Raw genomic sequence first — 19,276 nt, 5'->3', positions numbered from 1 at the left:
AACCTTTCACACTTCTCTCTGCCAACGCTTTGATTATCTGTATGTTTCTAATATTCTGAGAGCTACTATTGTATCATGGCCACCTGTTTCTTAAACATTACATTATTTTTCTCTATCCCAGGCCTTGGTTATCTGTATGTTTTTAATATTTTAAGAGCTTCTATTGTATTATTGCAAAGGGTACCTAGCTTCATAGCAGCCTAGTTTTAATTAACAGCTTACGTCAGTTTCATTCAAGGTTACAAACCGCCATGTTTTTGACATAACAGTTTCTCCCTGTTTCTAGGCTAACTTACATTCAGTCTCACAGTTCGCCCTTACTTATTAACCCTTAGTTAAACTGCAGAAATTACATCACCCATATCACTACCATTCTCTCAGCTCAGCATGCTGTGTTCCTTGGTATGTCAGCTCGAATAAAACAGAAAGGCAATCATGTATGTTTTCTTGGTCAAATATTTTGAAGTTGATTGTCTTCCGAACCGATTTATTCAGCCAATTTAATGACTAGTCTTTTTCGTTTCCCAGATTCATCTCTACCATTTTTGCATCTTCCAATCTCATTGTTATCTCCATTAAATGTGGAACAGGTTTACGGGCTGCATGGTCTACCCCTATTCCTATGTTCTTCATTCGTTTTCTCACAATCGCAGCATAAGTTGTGAAGTTATGTCATGAAGTGATATTTTGTGTTGATTATTGAGGTGAATTCATGAAGGAGATAGCATTGTCAAGGAGTCACATCTGAAATTATACGATATATTTTATACTTAGGCAAGGATTTTTAAAATCCTAGAGCATGGTTACACACAAAATATGTCACGGTTCAGAGCTGGCCTATGAGAATGGACATTGATCCATAGCGATAAAGTACAATTTTGACTGCTCCTCCGCTCCACAGCACAGCTCCTGAACGTTCTCTGCCTTGTTGTGTACCACTCCTGTTCTTTTCTTCCCACATTCCCTGCAGAGGCAATTTGCATTTCCTGGTTCTCTCACGAATGCAGCGACTCATTCATGACCAACCAACGAATGAACATTTATTGTAATTCACCTCAGGATTCCAGGCAGTAGAATGCCCATTTCCATTCGAGAATTGAAAGTTCTGGAGTATCAGCAGTATCCTACTTCTAATATCAACACTCATCCTTCAAGAGGGGCCATTTTCAAAGCCACCCTCAGTACTCCAGATGAGATCAAACTGGAAACAAAGATAAAAAAAATTGCTGGAATGAAAGAAACCCACACTGCTCCCTGACACAGCAGTGAATCTGCGCAGATTGGGTTGGGATATCTGGTCGGCGTGGACAGGTTGAACCGAAGGGTCTGTTTCCATGCTGTACATCTCTATGACCTCACCTTCGACCACATACCGCACAAGAGGCTGCTGTGTAAGATAAAAATGCACAGCATCTTATCACAGGAAATGGGTTCTCATGGATGGACGATTGGTTGACTAACGGGAAACAAAGCCTGGGGATAAATGAGTCCTTTTCTGGCTGGTAATCAGTAACTGGTGGTGTGCCTCAGGGATCAATATTGGTTCCACAATGATTCTCAATTTACAGAGATGATTTGGAGTTGGCGACAACGTGCAGTGTGTCAGAGTTTGCAGATGAAACTAAGATGAGTGGCAGAGCAAAGTGTGCAGCGGACAGGGAAACTTTGCACAGGAACATAGATACTTTAAGTGAGTGGGCAAAGGTCTGGCAGATGGAATACCAGCTTAATAAATGTGAAGTCATCCATTTTGACCGGAATAACAGTAAAAAGGACTATGCGTTGAATGGTAAAATGTTGCAGCATGCTGCTGTGCAGAGGGACCTGGGTGTCCTTGCCTATGAATCACAGAAGTTCAGTCTGCCGGTACAACAGGTTAAATTAGGAAGGCAAATGGAATTCTGTCCCTGATTGCTAAAGGGATTGAGTTTAAAAGGGGGGGCGGGGGGGTGGTCATGTTGCAGCAGTATAGGATGCTGGTGAGGGCACACCCGGAGTACTGCATGCTGTTTTGATCTCCTTACTTGAGAAAGGATGTATTGGCACGAGAGGTGGTGCAGAGCGGGTTCATTAGGTTGATTCCGGAGTTGAAGAGGTTGGCTTATGAAGAGACATTGAGTAAACTGGGATTATATTCATTGGAATTTAAAAGAATGGGGGTGTCTTATAGAAACATAAGATTATGAAAGAAATGGGGGAATGGACAAAATAGAAGCAGAGAGGATGTTTCCACTGGCAGGTGAAAGGAGGACAGGAGGGCACAGCCTCAAGCTGAGAGGGAGCAGAACTGAGAAGGAATCTCTTCACCCAGAGTGTTGTTAATCTATGGAATTCCTTGCCCAGGGAAATAGTTGGGGCTCCTCAGTGAATGTTTTTAAAGCTAATATCGATAATGTTTTGAACAGTAAAGGAATTAAGGGTTATGGTGAGCGGGCAGCTAACTGGGGCTGAGGTCACGTACAGATCAGCCATGATCCTATGAATGGCAGAGCAGGCTGGAAAGGCCAGACGGCCTACTCCTAGTTCTTATATTAGACAGCCATAGAGATGGACAGCATGGCAACAGACCCTTCGGTCCAACTCGTCCATGCCGGCCAGATATCCCAACCCAATCTAGTCCCACTTGCCAACACTTGGCCCATATCCCTCCAAACCCTTCCTATTCATATACCCATCCAGCTGCCTTTTAAATGTTGCAATTGTACCAGCCTCCACCACTTCCTCTGGCAGCTCATTCCAAACACGTACCACCCTCTGTGTGAAAAGGTTACCCTTTAGGTCCCTTTTATATCTTTCCCCTCTCACCCTAAAACTAAGCCTTTTAGTTCCGGACTCCCCCATTCCAGGGAAAAGACTTTGCCTATTTATCCTATCCATGTCCCTCATAATTTTATAAACCTCTATAAGGTTATCCCTCAGCCTCCGACGCTCCAGGGAAAACAGTCCCAGCCTGTTAAGCCTCTCTCTATAGCTCAAACCCTCCAACCCTGGCAACATCCTTGTAAATCTTTTCTGAACCCTTTCAAGTTTCACATCTTTCCGATAGGAAGGAGACCAGAATTGCACGCAATATTCCAACAGTGGCCTAACCAATGTCCTGTACAGCCGCAACATGATCTCCCGACTCCTGTACTCAATACTTTGACCAATAAAGGAAAGCACACCAAATGCCTTCTAGTCACATTCGAAAGATTTATGTCCATACACTCCCAGGTACAATTCAAATGGTATTGTTCAGTTTATCCTGCTCCTCTTGCTTCTATAATCCCATCAATAAAACAAGGTCATGATTTAAATAAGAGACAGAAGATCAGCGAAAATATTACAATGGAAGAATGGCACTTAGGTGTGAGCAAGCACAAAAGCAGTAATGTTTTGGTTCATGTTTGTGGGCGGCACGGTGGCACAGTGGTTAGCACTGTTGCCTCACAGCGCCTGTAGATCCGGGTTCAATTCCCGACTCAGGCGACTGACTGTGTGGAGTTTGCACGTTCTCCCCGTGTCTGCGTGGGTTTCCTCCGGGTGCTCCGGTTTCCTCCCACAGTCCAAAGATGTGTGGGTCAGGTGAATTGGCCAAGCTAAAGTGCCCGTAGTGTTAGGTAAGGGGTAAATGTAGGGGTATGGGTGGGTTGCGCTTCGGCGGGTCGGTGTGGACTTGTTGGGCCGAAGGGCCTGTTTCCACACTGTAAGTCTAATCTAATCTAATCTAATGTTAAGTTTCCAGGTGGGAGTGGGGTAAATGCAAAAGGTTGGCCAGGAATGTATCGGATTCAAGAATATTAAAAGTGACATGGACACGGATGACAGATTCAGCCCCAGGTGAGATGGGGTGGGGATTGGAGACTGATGAAGTTCTGCAAATTAAAACGTCTGGTTTTCACAACGGGGGGTGGGGTTAAGCTGTCAGCACTCACCGAAGACGACACGCACATGGTGAACAGAGACATTCACCTTCAGGGAGAGGGATTGATTGATTGTTTTTACTCATTGAAGGTTAACAGTTTTGGTCTTCCACGTTTTCATTGTAGGACAATTCTACGAATCCAGTAGCAGTGTCAGATAAGCAGTTTGATCATTTTAGTCACAGTGGAGGAATGGTGGGGAGATAGAGCCGGATATTGTCAGGGTACATGTGAAAACTAACACTGGGCTCTTGGCTGATGTCACCGAATGGCAGCATGGAGATAGATCCTTAGGGAACGCCCAACTACAAAGACTTGGGAGAGGAAAGGGAAGGTGGAGCTAGGGTGGGTGTTTGTAAGGATCATTAAAGACGACAGAGACAGTACTAGATACAGACAGCTCTGACTCTCTGATGGCTGTTTTGTGTGGAAGTCTATCAAAAGTCTTTGGAAAGTCACAGACACAATACCATCAGCTTTGCCACCATCAACCCTCTCTGTTTCTTTACAAAACATAAGTTGATTGCCTCTTCAAAAGAACGAGTATTTTAATCAAATATATTTTTACCTTATGAAAGTAATACTATTTTTTTCTTAATTACTAGCATTTGTCCATATAATTTTTAACTTTATCCAATTTCTTGTTTCCAACTTTCACAACCATCGAAGCTAAAATAATTGACCAAGGATGAAACATTTACAATACTCCAATTTTCTGGCCCCACTGCTAAGTGTAAGGGATCTGAAAAATCTGCATTTTCTGCACTCTCACTTCCCTCAGTATTTGTAGATGGATTTCATGCAGTCCTGATACAGAGCAGCACAGTGATTAGCACTGCTGACTCACAATGCCAGGGTCCCAGGTTCGATTCCAGCCTCGGGTGACCCACTGTGTGGAGTTTGCACATTCTCCCCGTGTCTGCGTGGGTTTCCTCCGGGTGCTCCGGTTTCCTCCCACAGTCCAAAGATGCGCAGGTTAGGGTGAATTGGCCATGCTAAATTGCCCGTCGTGTTAGGTGCATTAGTCAGAGGGAAATGAGTCCGGGTGGGTTACTCTTCGGAGGGTCGGTGTGGACTGGTTGGGCCGAGGGGCCTGTTTCCATACTGTAGGGAGTCTAATTTAATCTATTAACTTTACGCCCAGCCAAGCTAACTGACACCTTGTTATCTGGCATTCATATCTGTTCCTTACTAATTATAAAGCATCTCACTGTCCGAATTCTCAAAACATAGCTACAACAGTTACTGGTGAACGCGCTGGTGTCTCAGCAGGTGCGATAACTGAGTGAATCCTCTCCCACATTTGCAGCAGGTGAACGGTCACTCTCCAGTATGAATTCGCTGATGTTTCATCAAGTGGGATAACTGAGGGAATCCCTTCCCACACTCGGGGCAGGCGAACGATCTCTCCCCGGTGTGGACGCGCTGGTGCACAGTAAGTTGCGAGGATCGCCTGAAGCCAGCCCCACAGTGAGAGCAAATGAACGGTCTCTCGTCGGTGTGAACCCGTTGATGAGACATCAGGTCGCCGGAGCTCTTGAAGCACTTCCCGCAGTCTGAGCATTTGAAAGGTCTCTCATCGGTGTGAACCCGCCGGTGCCTCAGCAGGTCGGACGACACCGTGAAACCCTTCCCACATTCGGAGCAGGTGAACGGCCTCTCCCCGGTGTGCACTCGCTGGTGTTTGAGCAGGTGGGATGACTGAGTGAAGCCCATGCCGCACTCCGAGCAGGTGAATGGCTTCTCCCCGGTGTGGACCCGCTGGTGTTTGAGCAGGTTGGATGACTGAGTGAAGCCCATGCCGCACTCCGAGCAGGTGAATGGCTTCTCCCCGGTGTGGACCCGCTGGTGCTGGAGGAGGTAGGTTGCCTGAGTGAAGCCCTTGCCGCACTCCGAGCAGGTAACCAGCCACTCCCCGGTGTGAACTCGCTGGTGCGTCCGGAGATTGGAAGGGGCAGTGAATCCCTCCCCGCACGTGGAGCAGGTGAATGGCTTCTCCCCGGTGTGCACTCGCTGGTGTTTGAGCAGGTTGGATGACTGAGTGAAGCCCTTGCCGCACTCCGAGCAGATGAATGGCTTCTCCCCGGTGTGGACCCGCTGGTGCTGGAGGAGGTGGAATGACTGAGTGAAGCCCTTCCCGCACTCCAAGCAGGTGAATGGCTTCTCCCCGGTGTGCACTCGCTGGTGTTTGAGCAGGTCGGACGACACCGTGAATCCCTTCCCACATTCGGAGCAGGTGAATGGCTTCTCCCTGGTGTGCACTCGCTGGTGTGTGAGCAGGTTGGAGGACTGAGTGAAGCCCTTGCCGCACTCCGAGCAAGTGAATGGCTTCTCCCCGGTGTGGACCCGCTGGTGTGTGAGCAGGCTGGAGAACTGAGTGAAGCCCTTGCCGCACTCCGAGCAGGTGAATGGCTTCTCCGCGGTGTGGACCCGCTGGTGCCTCCGGAGTTGGGAAGAGTCAGTGAATCCCTTCCCACACGTGGAGCATGTGAACGGCCTCTTGCCGGTGTGCACTCGCTGGTGTTTGAGCAGGTGGGATGACTGAGTGAAGCCCTTTCCACAGTCCGAGCAGGTAACCAGCCACTCCCCGGTGTGGACCCGCTGGTGCTGGAGGAGTTGGGAAGAGGCAGTGAATCCCTTCCCGCACGTGGAGCAGGTGAACGGCCTCTCGCCGGTGTGACTGCGCCGATGGGTCTCCAGCTGTGACGGGGAAATGAATCCCTTCCCACAGTCCCCGCACTTCCACGGTTTCTGCCCGGTGTGACTGCACTGATGTTCAGACAGGTCGGATGACTGGCTGAAGCCTCGACCGCACTCCGAACATGTGTACGGCTCCTCTCCAGTGTGAGCGGCGCCCTTTCCTTCCATGCTCAAAACCCAACGACTCTCGGGTTGCAATAAACCGGCTGACGTCTCGGTGGATTGAGATTCCCAGCTCCACACCCTCTCCTGCTGAAACCCTGTGAAATCGATTCAACACCCAACAAGTCAGGTTTGAGAGCACCCGCAAAAACACAAAGGCAGGATGTCAAGTTGAGCTGAATGAATCGAGGCCGGCAAACCCGTCTCCTCTTAGTCTCGAGGTCACCCAAAACTGCCTGTGTGAGACTAACATCGAGTCTTCTTCACCCATCACCCCCTGTGCTCAGTAACCTCGGCTCCCAAGTTAAGAAGCACAGAGGTTTACAAATTCTCATCCATCTTTCCCATTGTGGTTATGGTCATGCCTTTCTCTGTAAGCTCTTCCAGCTCTATAACCCTCCCGAGATGTCTGCGCCAGTCTTAATCCCGGCCTCTTTAACAATTCCTAACTGGACTCTGAATTTCCTCTCTCTGACCATCACTCACTTTCTCCCTGTAATAAACCCCTGAAAGCATTCACTATGTTGTTGGTCACTGGGTCTAATATCTCCTCATAGATACAAATGTTGCTGATTATGTTTTGGTGAAGACCATAAGATACAGGAACAGAAATAGGCGGAAGTCTGTACTGCAGATGCTGGAGATTAGAGTGGTGCTGGAAAAGCACAGCAGGCCAGGCAGCATCCGAGGAGCAGGAAAATCGATGTTTCGGGCAAAACATCCTGATGGTTCATCAGGAACCATCATCGGGCACAGAAATAGACCATTTGCCCTATCAGATCTGCTCTGCCATGGCTACGTTTCTCAAACCCATTCTCCTGCCTTCTCCCTGTAACCCTTGGTCTCCTTGCTAATATAGAACCGACGTATCTCTGACTTAAAGACACTCAATGACATGGTATCCACAGCCTTCGGTGGCAATGGGTTCCACAGATTCACAGCCCTCTAGCTGAGGAAATTCCTCCTCATCTCAGATCTAAAGGCTCATCCCTTCACTCTGAGGCTCTCCTATGAGCGGAAACATCAGCTTCACATCCATTCTGTCCAGACCTCTCAGTATTCTGTAAGTTTTAATGAGATGACCACCTCATCCTTCCAAACTCCACTGTGTACAGACCGAATCCTCAGCTGCTCCTCACGTGACAAGCTCTTCACCCCCAGGATCATTCTTGCAAACCTCCTCTGGATCCCCTCCAAAGCCCAGCCCATCCTTCCCTAAATAGACGGCCCAAACCTGAAAGACCTTGAACAGTTTTATTATGTGGGAGGTGCTAAATAAATACCCTTTTCTGTTGGTGATTTTACCTTAGTCCTGTTCTTTCCCCACCGCTGGGTGAATATCTGTAACTCCTTATCTAACAGCATTATGGGAGGGGATTTACAACACAGACTGCAAAAGTTCAAGTAGTTGGTCTGGTCTTGCTAGTGGTTCTCAAATACCCAGAATAATGCTTGAAAATATGTCAATATAAAGCATATGTTTAAAAATTTCCCACTGTTAAAACAACACCCTTTCACAGTGTCTCTTTAATTGTCCCTGTAACCTTTCTTCCTTTGATAACTTCACATTGGAAATAGCTGGGGCTGACTAGATTCCAAAGTCCTCGGAGTTGAACTAAGCAGCTTATTCTTGACCTCCAGTCAAAGGCAAACTGTGACAAAGGCATTCAAAGGGAATTAGATAAACACCCAAAGTCAAAATGATGGGCTTCAAGCACAGATCAGGGAGTGGAATGAACTAATTAGCTTTAACAAAGAGACATCACAGGCATAAGTTAAATAATCTCTGTGACCAACACTCACCCCAATACAAATTGGCTCCGAAATGGTCTCTCTCTGTTTCGAGACTCAGTTCTGCTGAATGTCCAGACGCATCAGTGACAGTCAGATTTTGACGTGATGTTTGTTTTGAGCTTCCACTCTGAAGTTACTCATGTAACATTCTGTAAAAGTTTTTTTTAAACAAAAAAAAAATTACTGCCAGTCCAAGACAGAAATTCACGAAACCTATCCCCTTCCTGACCCGGAATGACCATGCTCCCTGCAGAAACATTGCTCGCCACCACCACTCCTTCCAGACCATCGCGGTCTGCAGTTTCTTGGTTCGAGGATGCTTGCTCAAAGTTGTGAATTCCTGTACTGGGTCTTGACATGACTGGGCAACCTTTTCACACAGAGGATGATACGTGTATAGAAGGAGCTGCCAGAGGAAGTGGTACAGGCTGGTACAGTTGTAACATTTAAAAGAGGCATTTGGATGGGCATATAAATAGGAAGGGTTTGGAGGGATATGGGCCAGGTGCTGGCAGATGGGACTAGATTGGGTTGGGATGTCTGGTCGGCATGGACAGGTTGGACCGAAGGATCTGTTTCCATGCTGTACATCTCTATGACTCTCTATTTCTCTCATGTATATTTTAGAACATAGAACAGTGCAGGCCCTTTGTCCCACAATGTGCCAGAGATTTATGTTAATCTTAGGACAGTATGATAATTCAGTGAGGCCAATGCAGCCTGAGGGACATGCCGTCTGCATTCTGAATGAGCACAACCCAAGTCCAGCCATTCCAAACAGTGCCCCTTACAAAGATGGCGCCCACGCATGCGTGCTACCCGCCCCCTACAAAGATGGCGTCCGCTACCAGGGGCCTACCTCTGGGAGGAAGCCTAGCGGCGTCATTGTCATTTGCGCAAACGGGGTAACAGGAGGATCTCAGTCGGGTGTTGAAATCTTTTACAAGGTCCTTACCACGCGGCTCCATCCACCCGTCCGATCCATCGGCCGTTTCTTCCCGCCTGGTCCCTGACACTTCAGCAGCTCAGAAGCAAACACCCCTCCGTCGCCATGACAGGCTCCAGGCACCGGCGGCCGTGCGCATGCGCAGTATCTCCCTATGATGACGACATGGGGACACCCCGCACCGCGGGGGTGTCTGGGTAGGCTACCTGTCAGGTCAAGGAGAAAGAAGAGAATCCAGGTTTGGTTTTGTTTGTAAACTGGAACATGGAGACGGAGATTAAATATTCATTTCCCCAAATACAATATGATATCCACATGGGCCACAGGCTGGTGCGATAATGTGGCATGCACCTCCTATTTTAAGTATCACATAATAATTGCATTTCAGAAAGTGCCCATTGTATTGTGCTGACTCTCAAAAGAGCATCTTACTTACTGCCTTTGGTCAGTGCATTGAGCAGAGGAGTTAGGTGGTCATCCTGTGGCTCTGCAGGCCATTGGTTAGGCCCCATTTGGTGTACTACTCCAGGATAGATGTTGTTAAATTTGAAAGGGTGCATAAAAGATTTACAAACTGTTGCCGGGGTTGGAAGGTTTGAGCTACAGGGAGAGGCTGAACAGGCTGGAGTGTCGGAGGACGATGAGTGAACTTACAGAGGTTAATAAAATCATGAAGGGCATGGATAGGCTGCACAGCCAAGGTCTTTTGCCCCCAGCATAGGGTAGTCCAAAACTAGAAGGAATAGTTTTAAATTTGTTATAGGTGACTTCTGTCTAGGTATTCTAAATCTCCGGAGAATAGTTCCTGACACTCGGCTAACTACTCTACACTAGGGCTATGGTTCAGATCAACCGGGTTCTGCCTCCACACTCTGCTGACCGCGGACTGTCCTTTAACCCTTGACTTCAGTGTGGTGGACGAACCGCTCCAACACACAGTCTAAGGGAGACTGTCCACAAGGTCCCGTTCTAGGAGGCGAACTCCAAGCTGTCAGCACCAGCCCTTATCCCCACCGGCTACCGCTTTCCCGTGGCAAATCGAAATGCTGCAAGACACACAGATGAAGCAACGAATGTTTATTCAAACTTGCAAGTTTGGGCTTCTTCCAAAAGAAATGGGAAGGTCGCAACGAAAGGTTTACAGCAGTAATATTTATACATTATTCTTACATTTGAAAACATTAGTAACAATTCCATTGGTTAAAACATTTCACGCTTCTCTCTGTCAATTTTTAATTATCTGTATGTTCTTAAACATTATATTGTTTTGAACAATTCTGCTGGCTAATGTTAATTCTGCTGGCTAATGTTTCTAATATCCTAAAGGACCTCTATTGTACTCAGGACATCTGTACCTTAATCATTACATCATTTCAACAATTCTGCTGGCTAAAGCATTCTTTGATTATCTGTATTTTTTACATTCTGAAGGCTTCTATTATTTCTTGCTCAAGGTTACTTAGCTTCACAACAGCCCAGCTTCAATCAATAACCCATGTCAGCTTCATCCAAGGTCACAATCCGCCATGTTTTTGACATAACAGTTCTTTCAAGTTCCTTCATGTTTCCAAGCAGACCTGCTTGCTTTTTAGTCTCACAGTTAGCCCTTACTTATTAATCCTTAGTTAAACTGCAAAAATTACCTCACTGTGACGTGTGTGTGTGAGAGAGTGTGTGTGTGTGATGTGTGTGAGAAAGAATGTGTGTGTGAGTGTGTGTGAGAGAGAGTGTGTGTGAGAGGGAGTGTGTGTGTGTGAGAGAGATGTGTGTGAGTGTGTGTGTGTGTGTTTGAGTGTGTGTGAGAGAGAATGAGAGTGTGTGTGTGAGTGTGTGAAAGTGAATGTGAGTGTGTGTGTGTGTGTGTGTGTGTGTGTGTGTTTGAGTGTGTGTGATGTGTGTGAGAGAGAATGAGAGTGTGTGTGTGTGTGTGTGTGAAAGTGAATGTGAGTGTGTGTGTGTGTGTTTGAGTGTGTGTGATGTGTGTGAGAGAGAATGTGAGTGTGTGTGTGAGCGTGTGTGTGTGTGAGAGAGAGAGTGTGTGTGTGAGAGAGAGTGTGTGTGTGAGAGAGAGAGAGTGTGTGAAACTGCAGAAATTACATTACCCATATCAAGATGAGAGGGGAAAGATTTAAAAAGGATCCAAGCGGCAACCTTTTCATGCAGACAGTACTGCGTGTATGGAATGAGTTGCCAGAGGAAGTGGTGGAGGCTAATACAAATCATAACATTTAAAAGGGACCTGGATGAGTATATGAATAGGAGAGGCTTTGAGGGATATAGGCCAGATTTTAGCAAATGGGCCAAGATTCATCCGGGATATCTGGTCAGCATGGATGAGTCAGACCAAATGTTTGTTTCCATGCTGTACAACTCTGACTCAATCTTATCTCCTTTCCACAGTATTTCACATTCTTATTTTTTTAAACAATCATCTAATTCCCTTTTCAATACGTCAACTTGAAAAGGGTTCACCATAACCTTTGATTATTTTAGTAATCATGTCACATTTGTGCCCTCCTTTTCAGTGGGTAAAGATTTTTCCCATATATTCTGTCCAGATCATTCCTGATTTTGAACACCTGAGTTAAGGGCATTCACTTGGGAACACAGAAACCGGAAAGGCCTTTCAGTCCTCAAGCTAGATTCGGCATTCAATTAGTTCATGGCTGATCTGGGACCGAATAAATACATTCAGACCAGATTCCTTAACATCTCAGAGTTATACAGCATGGAAACAGACTCTTTGGTTCGACTCATCCAATGCCAACCAAGTTTCACAAATTAAGCAAATCCCATTTGCCTGCAATTGGCCCATATTCCCTCTTCTATTCATGCTGTTGCTTCTCAAAAATGTATCATCTCCGGTTTAAAATCATCAATTGATCTGGTCTCAACCAGTGTTTGTGGAAGAGAATTCCTAATCACTATCACCCCTTGTGTAGAACTGCTTCCTAACATCTCTCCTGACTGGTCTGGCCCAAACTTTAGATTGTGCCTCTTCGTTGTAGAACCAGTAGAATTCTACTCTGTCTCTTCTTATTACTGTAGTATCTTGAAAGCTTCAAACAACTCACCCCCATACCTTATAAATTACAGAGAAAAGAGACCTAATTTGTATAATCTGCCCTCATACTTTAACATCTGAAGTCCAGGTATCGTTGTTGTAAATTTACACTGTGCTCCCCAAAAGGCCTAAGGAGTGGTGTCAAGCTCTGCTGGCAGTACCCCGAGGTTATAACCAGGGTTTGGTATAGCTGCAGCACAATCTCTGCAGAATTATACTCCAGCCCCTTTAGCCATCTTGATCATTATTTGCACTTTTGTGTCATCTTAAAGATGCAAGCACCTGAACCTCCAGACTTCTCTGGACATTTAACTTCATACCATCGACAAAATATCTTGGTCTTTCCTTTCCCTTGTCCAAAATGGATGACTTCCCACCTGCCTACAATGAAACCCGTCTGCCAGTTTTGCACATTCACCGAACCTATCAATGCCCCTTCGTAACTTTGTACTGTCACCGACACTGATTCTATGACTCTCCTCCATACCTCTATTGACAAATGTCTCTGATATGTTCAGCTTCTTAAGTACTTTCTGAAGCTGTCCTGCCACATTTAATGACCTATATACTCAGATCCCACTGAATCGCCTTTTTGTAAACACACATTTGGTTACACACAATGATTATTATTGACCAAAGACAATTTTTGTTGAAACTTTCGGTCTTGAGGTTTCCTGCATGGCAAACACCTTCTACCAACCAGATTACACTTGCCCACAAATCAGTACTGACCACTCAGGCTAAACAATATTAACATTGGCTTTCCTCTGGAATTGTTGTGATGAGTGCAAGGTGGAAAGTTTTGACAAAAAAGTATATTTAGCGATATTTGTAGGTTAAATATGTTGGATTCTCAGGAGGTGTACCTCTTGCAATACAGTACATAGTTAGTTTGGTCAAAATGTATAAATTCAAAATTGTATCTTATAATTCTGTACCGATGTTCTTGAACAAACATTTCTTTCATTTTATTGTCTGAAGTATTTTACTTGCCCTCCAGGTTAAAGTCTTCAGAACTCAAAAGAATTAATAGAGTCATAGAGATGTACAGCACGGAAACAGACCCTTTGGTCCAACCCGTCCATGCTGACCAGATATCCCAGCCAATCTAGACCCACCTGCCAACACCCGGCCCATATCCCTCCAAACCCTTCCTATTCATATACCCATCCAAATGCCTTTTAAATGTTGCAATTGTATCAGCCTCCACCACTTCCTCTGGCAGCTCATTCCATACATGTACTGCCCCTTACGTCTCTTTTATATATCTTTCCCCTCTCACCCTAAACCTATGCCCTCTCGTTCTGGATTCACCGACCCCCCAGTCTATTTATCCTATCCATCTGGCATCTCGGCAGGGATAAAGAACGAATGAATTCAGAGCAGCTGATCTGCTTCTCTCCAGTGGTAACTATCCAGTGTTCAATGAGCTCAGATAAACAAACAGCCAACTACTGCTACATATACAGGTGGTCCATACACTCCCAGGTACAATTAAAATGGTATTGTTCAGTTTATCCTGCTCCTCTTGCTTCTATAATCCCATCAATAAAACAAGGTCATGATTTAAATAAGAGACAGAAGATCAGCGAAAATATTACAATGGAAGAATGGCACTTGGGTGTGAGCAAGCACAAAAGCAGCAATGTTTTGGTTCATGTTAAGTTTCCAGGTGGGAGTGGGGTAAATGCAAAAGATTGGCCAGGAATGTATCAGATTCAAGAATATTAAAAGTGACATGGACACGGATGACAGATTCAGCCCCAGGTGAGATGGGGTGGGGATTGGAGACTGATGAAGTTCTGCAAATTAAAACGTCTGGTTTTCGCAACGAGGCGGGGGGGGGGGGGGTTAAGCTGTCAGAACTCACCGAAGACGACACGCACATGGTGAACAGAGACATTCACCTTCAGGGAGAGGGATTGATTGATTGTTTTTACTCATTGAAGGTTAATAGCTTTGGTCTTCCACATTTTAATTGTAGGACAATTCTACGAATCCAGTAGCAGTGTCAGATAAGCAGTTTGATCATTTTAGTCACAGTGGAGGAATGGTGGGGAGATAGAGCCGGATATTGTCAGGGTACATGTGAAAACTAACACTGGGCTCTTGGCTGATGTCACCTAATGGCAGCATGGAGATAGATCCTTAGGGAACGCCCAACTACAAAGACTTGGGAGAGGAAAGGGAAGGTGGAGCTAGGGTGGGTGTTTGTAAGGATCATTAAAGACGACAGAGACAGTACTAGATACAGACAGCTCTGACTCTCTGATGGCTGTTTTGTGTGGTAGTCTATCAAAAGTCTTTGGAAAGTCACGGACACAATACCATCAGCTTTGCCACCATCAACCCTCTCTGTTTCTTTACAAAACATAAGTTGATTGCCTCTTCAAAAGAACGAGTATTTTAATCAAATATATTTTTACCTTATGAAAGTAATACTATTTTTTTCTTAATTACTAGCATTTGTCCATATAATTTTTAACTTTATCCAATTTCTTGTTTCCAACTTTCACAACCATCGAAGCTAAAATAATTGACCAAGGATGAAACATTTACAATACTCCAATTTTCTGGCCCCACTGCTAAGTGTAAGGGATCTGAAAAATCTGCATTTTCTGCACTCTCACTTCCCTCAGTATTTGTAGATGGATTTCATGCAGTCCTGATACGGAGCAGCACAGTGGTTAGCACTGCTGCCTCACAATGCCAGGGTCCCAGGTTCGATTCCAGCCTCGGGTGACCCACTGTGTGGAGTTTGCACATTCTCCCCGTGTCTGCGTGGGCTTCCTCCGGGTGCTCCGGTTTCCTCCCACAGTCCAAAGATGTGCAGGTTAGGGTGAATTGGCCATGCTAAATTGCCCGTCGTGTTAGGTGTATTAGTCAGAGGGAAATGGGTCCAGGTGGGTTACTCTTCGGAGGGTCGGTGTGGACTGGTTGGGCCGAGGGGCCTGTTTCCATACTGTAGGGAGTCTAATTTAATCTATTAACTTTACGCCCAGCCAAGCTAACTGACACCTTGTTATCTGGCATTCATATCTGTTCCTTACTAATTATAAAGCATCTCACTGTCCGAATTCTCAAAACATAGCTACAACAGTTACTGGTGAACGCGCTGGTGTCTCAGCAGGTGCGATAACTGAGTGAATCCTCTCCCACATTTGCAGCAGGTGAACGGTCACTCTCCAGTGTGAATTCGCTGATGTTTCAGCAAGTGGGATAACTGAGGGAATCCCTTCCCACACTTGGGGCAGGCGAACGATCTCTGCCCGGTGTGGACGCGCTGGTGCACAGTAAGTTGCGAGGATCGCCTGAAGCCAGCCCCACAGTGAGAGCAAATGAACGGTCTCTCGTCGGTGTGAACCCGTTGATGAGACATCAGGTCGCCGGAGCTCTTGAAGCACTTCCCGCAGTCTGAGCATTTGAAAGGTCTCTCATCGGTGTGAACCCGCCGGTGCCTCAGCAGGTCGGACGACACCGTGAAACCCTTCCCACATTCGGAGCAGGTGAAAGGCCTCTCCCCGGTGTGCACTCGCTGGTGTTTGAGCAGGTGGGATGACTGAGTGAAGCCCATGCCGCACTCTGAGCAGGTGAATGGCTTCTCCCCGGTGTGGACCCGCTGGTGTTTGAGCAGGTTGGATGACTGAGTGAAGCCCATGCCGCACTCCGAGCAGGTGAATGGCTTCTCCCCGGTGTGGACCCGCTGGTGCTGGAGGAGGTTGGTTGCCTGAGTGAAGCCCTTGCCGCACTCCGAGCAGGTAACCAGCCACTCCCCGGTGTGGACCCGCTGGTGTGTGAGCAGGCTGGAGAACTGAGTGAAGCCCTTGCCGCACTCCGAGCAGGTGAATGGCTTCTCCCCGGTGTGGACCCGCTGGTGCCTCCGGAGTTGGGAAGAGTCAGTGAATCCCTTCCCACACGTGGAGCAGGTGAACGGCCTCTTGCCGGTGTGACTGCGTCGATGGATCTCCAGCTGTGATGGGTAAATGAATCCCTTCCCACAGTCCCCGCACTTCCACGGTTTCTGCCCGGTGTGACTGCACTGATGTTCGGACAGGTCGGATGACTGGCTGAAGCCTCGACCGCACTCCGAACATGTGTACGGCTCCTCTCCAGTGTGAGCGGCGCCCTTTCCTTCCATGTCCAAAACACAACAACTCTCGGGTTGCAATAAACCAGCTGACGTCTCGGTGGATTGAGATTCCCAGCTCCACACCCTCTCCTGCTGAAACCCTGTGAAATCGATTCAACACCCAACAAGTCAGGTTTGAGAGCACCCGCAAAAACACAAAGGCAGGATGTCAAGTTGAGCTGAATGAATCGAGGCCGGCAAACACGTCTCCTCTTAGTCTCGAGGTCACCCAAAACTGCCTGTGTGAGACTAACATCGAGTCTTCTTCACCCATCACCCCCTGTGCTCAGTAACCTAGGCTCCCAAGTTAAGAAGCACAGAGGTTTTCAAATTCTCATCCATCTTTCCCATTGTGGTTATGGTCATGCCTTTCTCTGTAAGCTCTTCCAGCTCTATAACCCTCCCGAGATGTCTGCGCCAGTCTTAATCCCGGCCTCTTTAACAATTCCTAACCGGACTCTGAATTTCCTCTCCCTGACCATCTCTCACTTTCTCCCTGTAATAAACCCCTGAAAGCATTCACTATGTTGTTGGTCACTGGGTCTAATATCTCCTCATAGATACAAATGTTGCTGATTATGTTTTGGTGAAGACCATAAGATACGGGAACAGAAATAGGCGGTAGTATGTACTGCTGATGCTGGAGATTAGAGTGGTGCTGGAAAAGCACAGCAGGCCAGGCAGCATCCGAGGAGCAGGAAAATCGATGTTTCGGGCAAAACATCCTGATGGTTCATCAGGAACCATCATCGGGCACAGAAATAGACCATTTGCCCTATCAGATCTGCTCTGCCATGACTACGTTTCTCAAACCCATTCTCCTGCCTTCTCCCTGTAACCCTTGGTCTCCTTGCTAATATAGAACCGACGTATCTCTGACTTAAAGACACTCAATGACATGGAATCCACAGCCGTCGGTGGCAATGGGTTCCACAGATTCACAGCCCTCTGTCTGAGGAAATTCCTCCTCATCTCAGTTCTAAAGGCTCATCCCTTCACTCTGAGACTCTCCTCTGAGCAGAAACATCATCGTCACATCCATTCTATCCAGACCTCTCAGTATTCTGTAAGTTTTAATGAGATGACCATCTCATCCTTCCAAACTCCACTGTGTACAGACCGAATCCTCAGCTGCTCCTCACGTGACAAGCTCTTCACCCCCAGGATCATTCTTGCAAACCTCCTCTGGATCCCCTCCAAAGCCCAGCCCATCCTTCCCTAAATAGACGGCCCAAACCTGAAAGACCTTGAACAGTTTTATTATGTGGGAGGTGCTAAATAAATACCCTTTTCTGTTGGTGATTTTACCTTAGTCCTGTTCTTTCCCCACCGCTGGGTGAATATCTGTAACTCCTTATCTAACAGCATTATGGGAGGGTATTTACAACACAGACTGCAAAAGTTCAAGTAGTTGGTCTGGTCTTGCTAGTGGTTCTCAAATACCCAGAATAATGCTTGAAAATATGTCAATATAAAGCATATGTTTAAAAATTTCCCATTGTTAAAACAACACCCTTTCACAGTGTCTCTTTAATTGTCCCTGTAACCTTTCTTCCTTTGATAACTTCACATTGGAATCTAGCCAGCCCCAGCTATTTCCAAAGTCCTCGGAGTTGAACTAAGCAGCTTCTTCTTGACCTCCAGTCAAAGGCAAACTGCGACAAAGGCATTCAAAGGGAATTACATAAACACCCAAAGTCAAAATGATGGGCTTCAAGCACAGATCAGGGAGTGGAATGAACTAATTAGCTTTAACAAAGAGACATCACAGGCATAAGTTAAATAATCTCTGTGACCAACACTCACCCCAATACAAATTGGCTCGAAATGGTCTCTCTCTGTTTCCAGACTCAGTTCTGCTGAATGTCCAGACACATCAGTGACAGTCAGATTTTGACGTGATGTTTGGTTTGAGATTCCACTCTGCAGTTACTCATGTAACATTCTGTAAAAGTTTTTTTTAAACAAAATAAAATTACTGCCAGTCCAAGACAGAAATTCATGAAACCTATCCCCTTCCTGACCCAGAATGACCATGCTCCCTGCAGAAACATTGCTCGCCACCACCACTCCTTCCAGACCATCGCGGTCTGCAGTCCCTTGGTTCGAGGATGCTTGCTCAAAGTTGTGAATTCCTGTACTGGGTCTTCACATGACTGGGCAACCTTTTCACACAGAGGATGGTACGTGTATGGAAGGAGCTGCCAGAGGAAGTGGTACAGGCTGGTACAGTTGCAACATTTAAGAGGCATTTGGATGGGCATATAAATATGGGCCAGGTTCTGGCAGATGGGACTAGAATGGGTTGGGATATCTGGTCGGCATGGACGGGTTGGACCGAAGGATCTGTTTCCATGCTGTACATCTCTATGACTCTCTATTTCTCTCATGTATATTTTAGAACATAGAACAGTGCAGGCCCTTTGTCCCACAATGTGCCAAAGATTTATGTTAATCTTAGGACAGTATGATAATTCAGTGAGGCCAATGCAGCCTGAGGGACATGCCGTCTGCATTCTGAATGAGCACAACCCAAGTCCAGCCATTCCAAACAGTGCCCCTTACAAAGATGGCGCCCA

At 46.4% G+C, this 19,276-nt stretch overlaps 1 pseudogene; it reads right to left on the bottom strand.

Moving 5' to 3' along the window:
* The window catches only part of LOC132828628 (zinc finger protein 850-like), a 43,553-nt pseudogene that overhangs the window by 6,766 nt on the left and 17,511 nt on the right, over positions 1 to 19,276 (bottom strand).

This window comes from Hemiscyllium ocellatum, chromosome 27 (genome assembly GCF_020745735.1).
Source record: "Hemiscyllium ocellatum isolate sHemOce1 chromosome 27, sHemOce1.pat.X.cur, whole genome shotgun sequence".
Classification (NCBI taxonomy): Eukaryota; Metazoa; Chordata; class Chondrichthyes; order Orectolobiformes; family Hemiscylliidae; genus Hemiscyllium; species Hemiscyllium ocellatum.
Note: the sequence above shows the minus strand (reverse complement) of the source record. Positions and strands in the feature narration are given on the sequence as shown.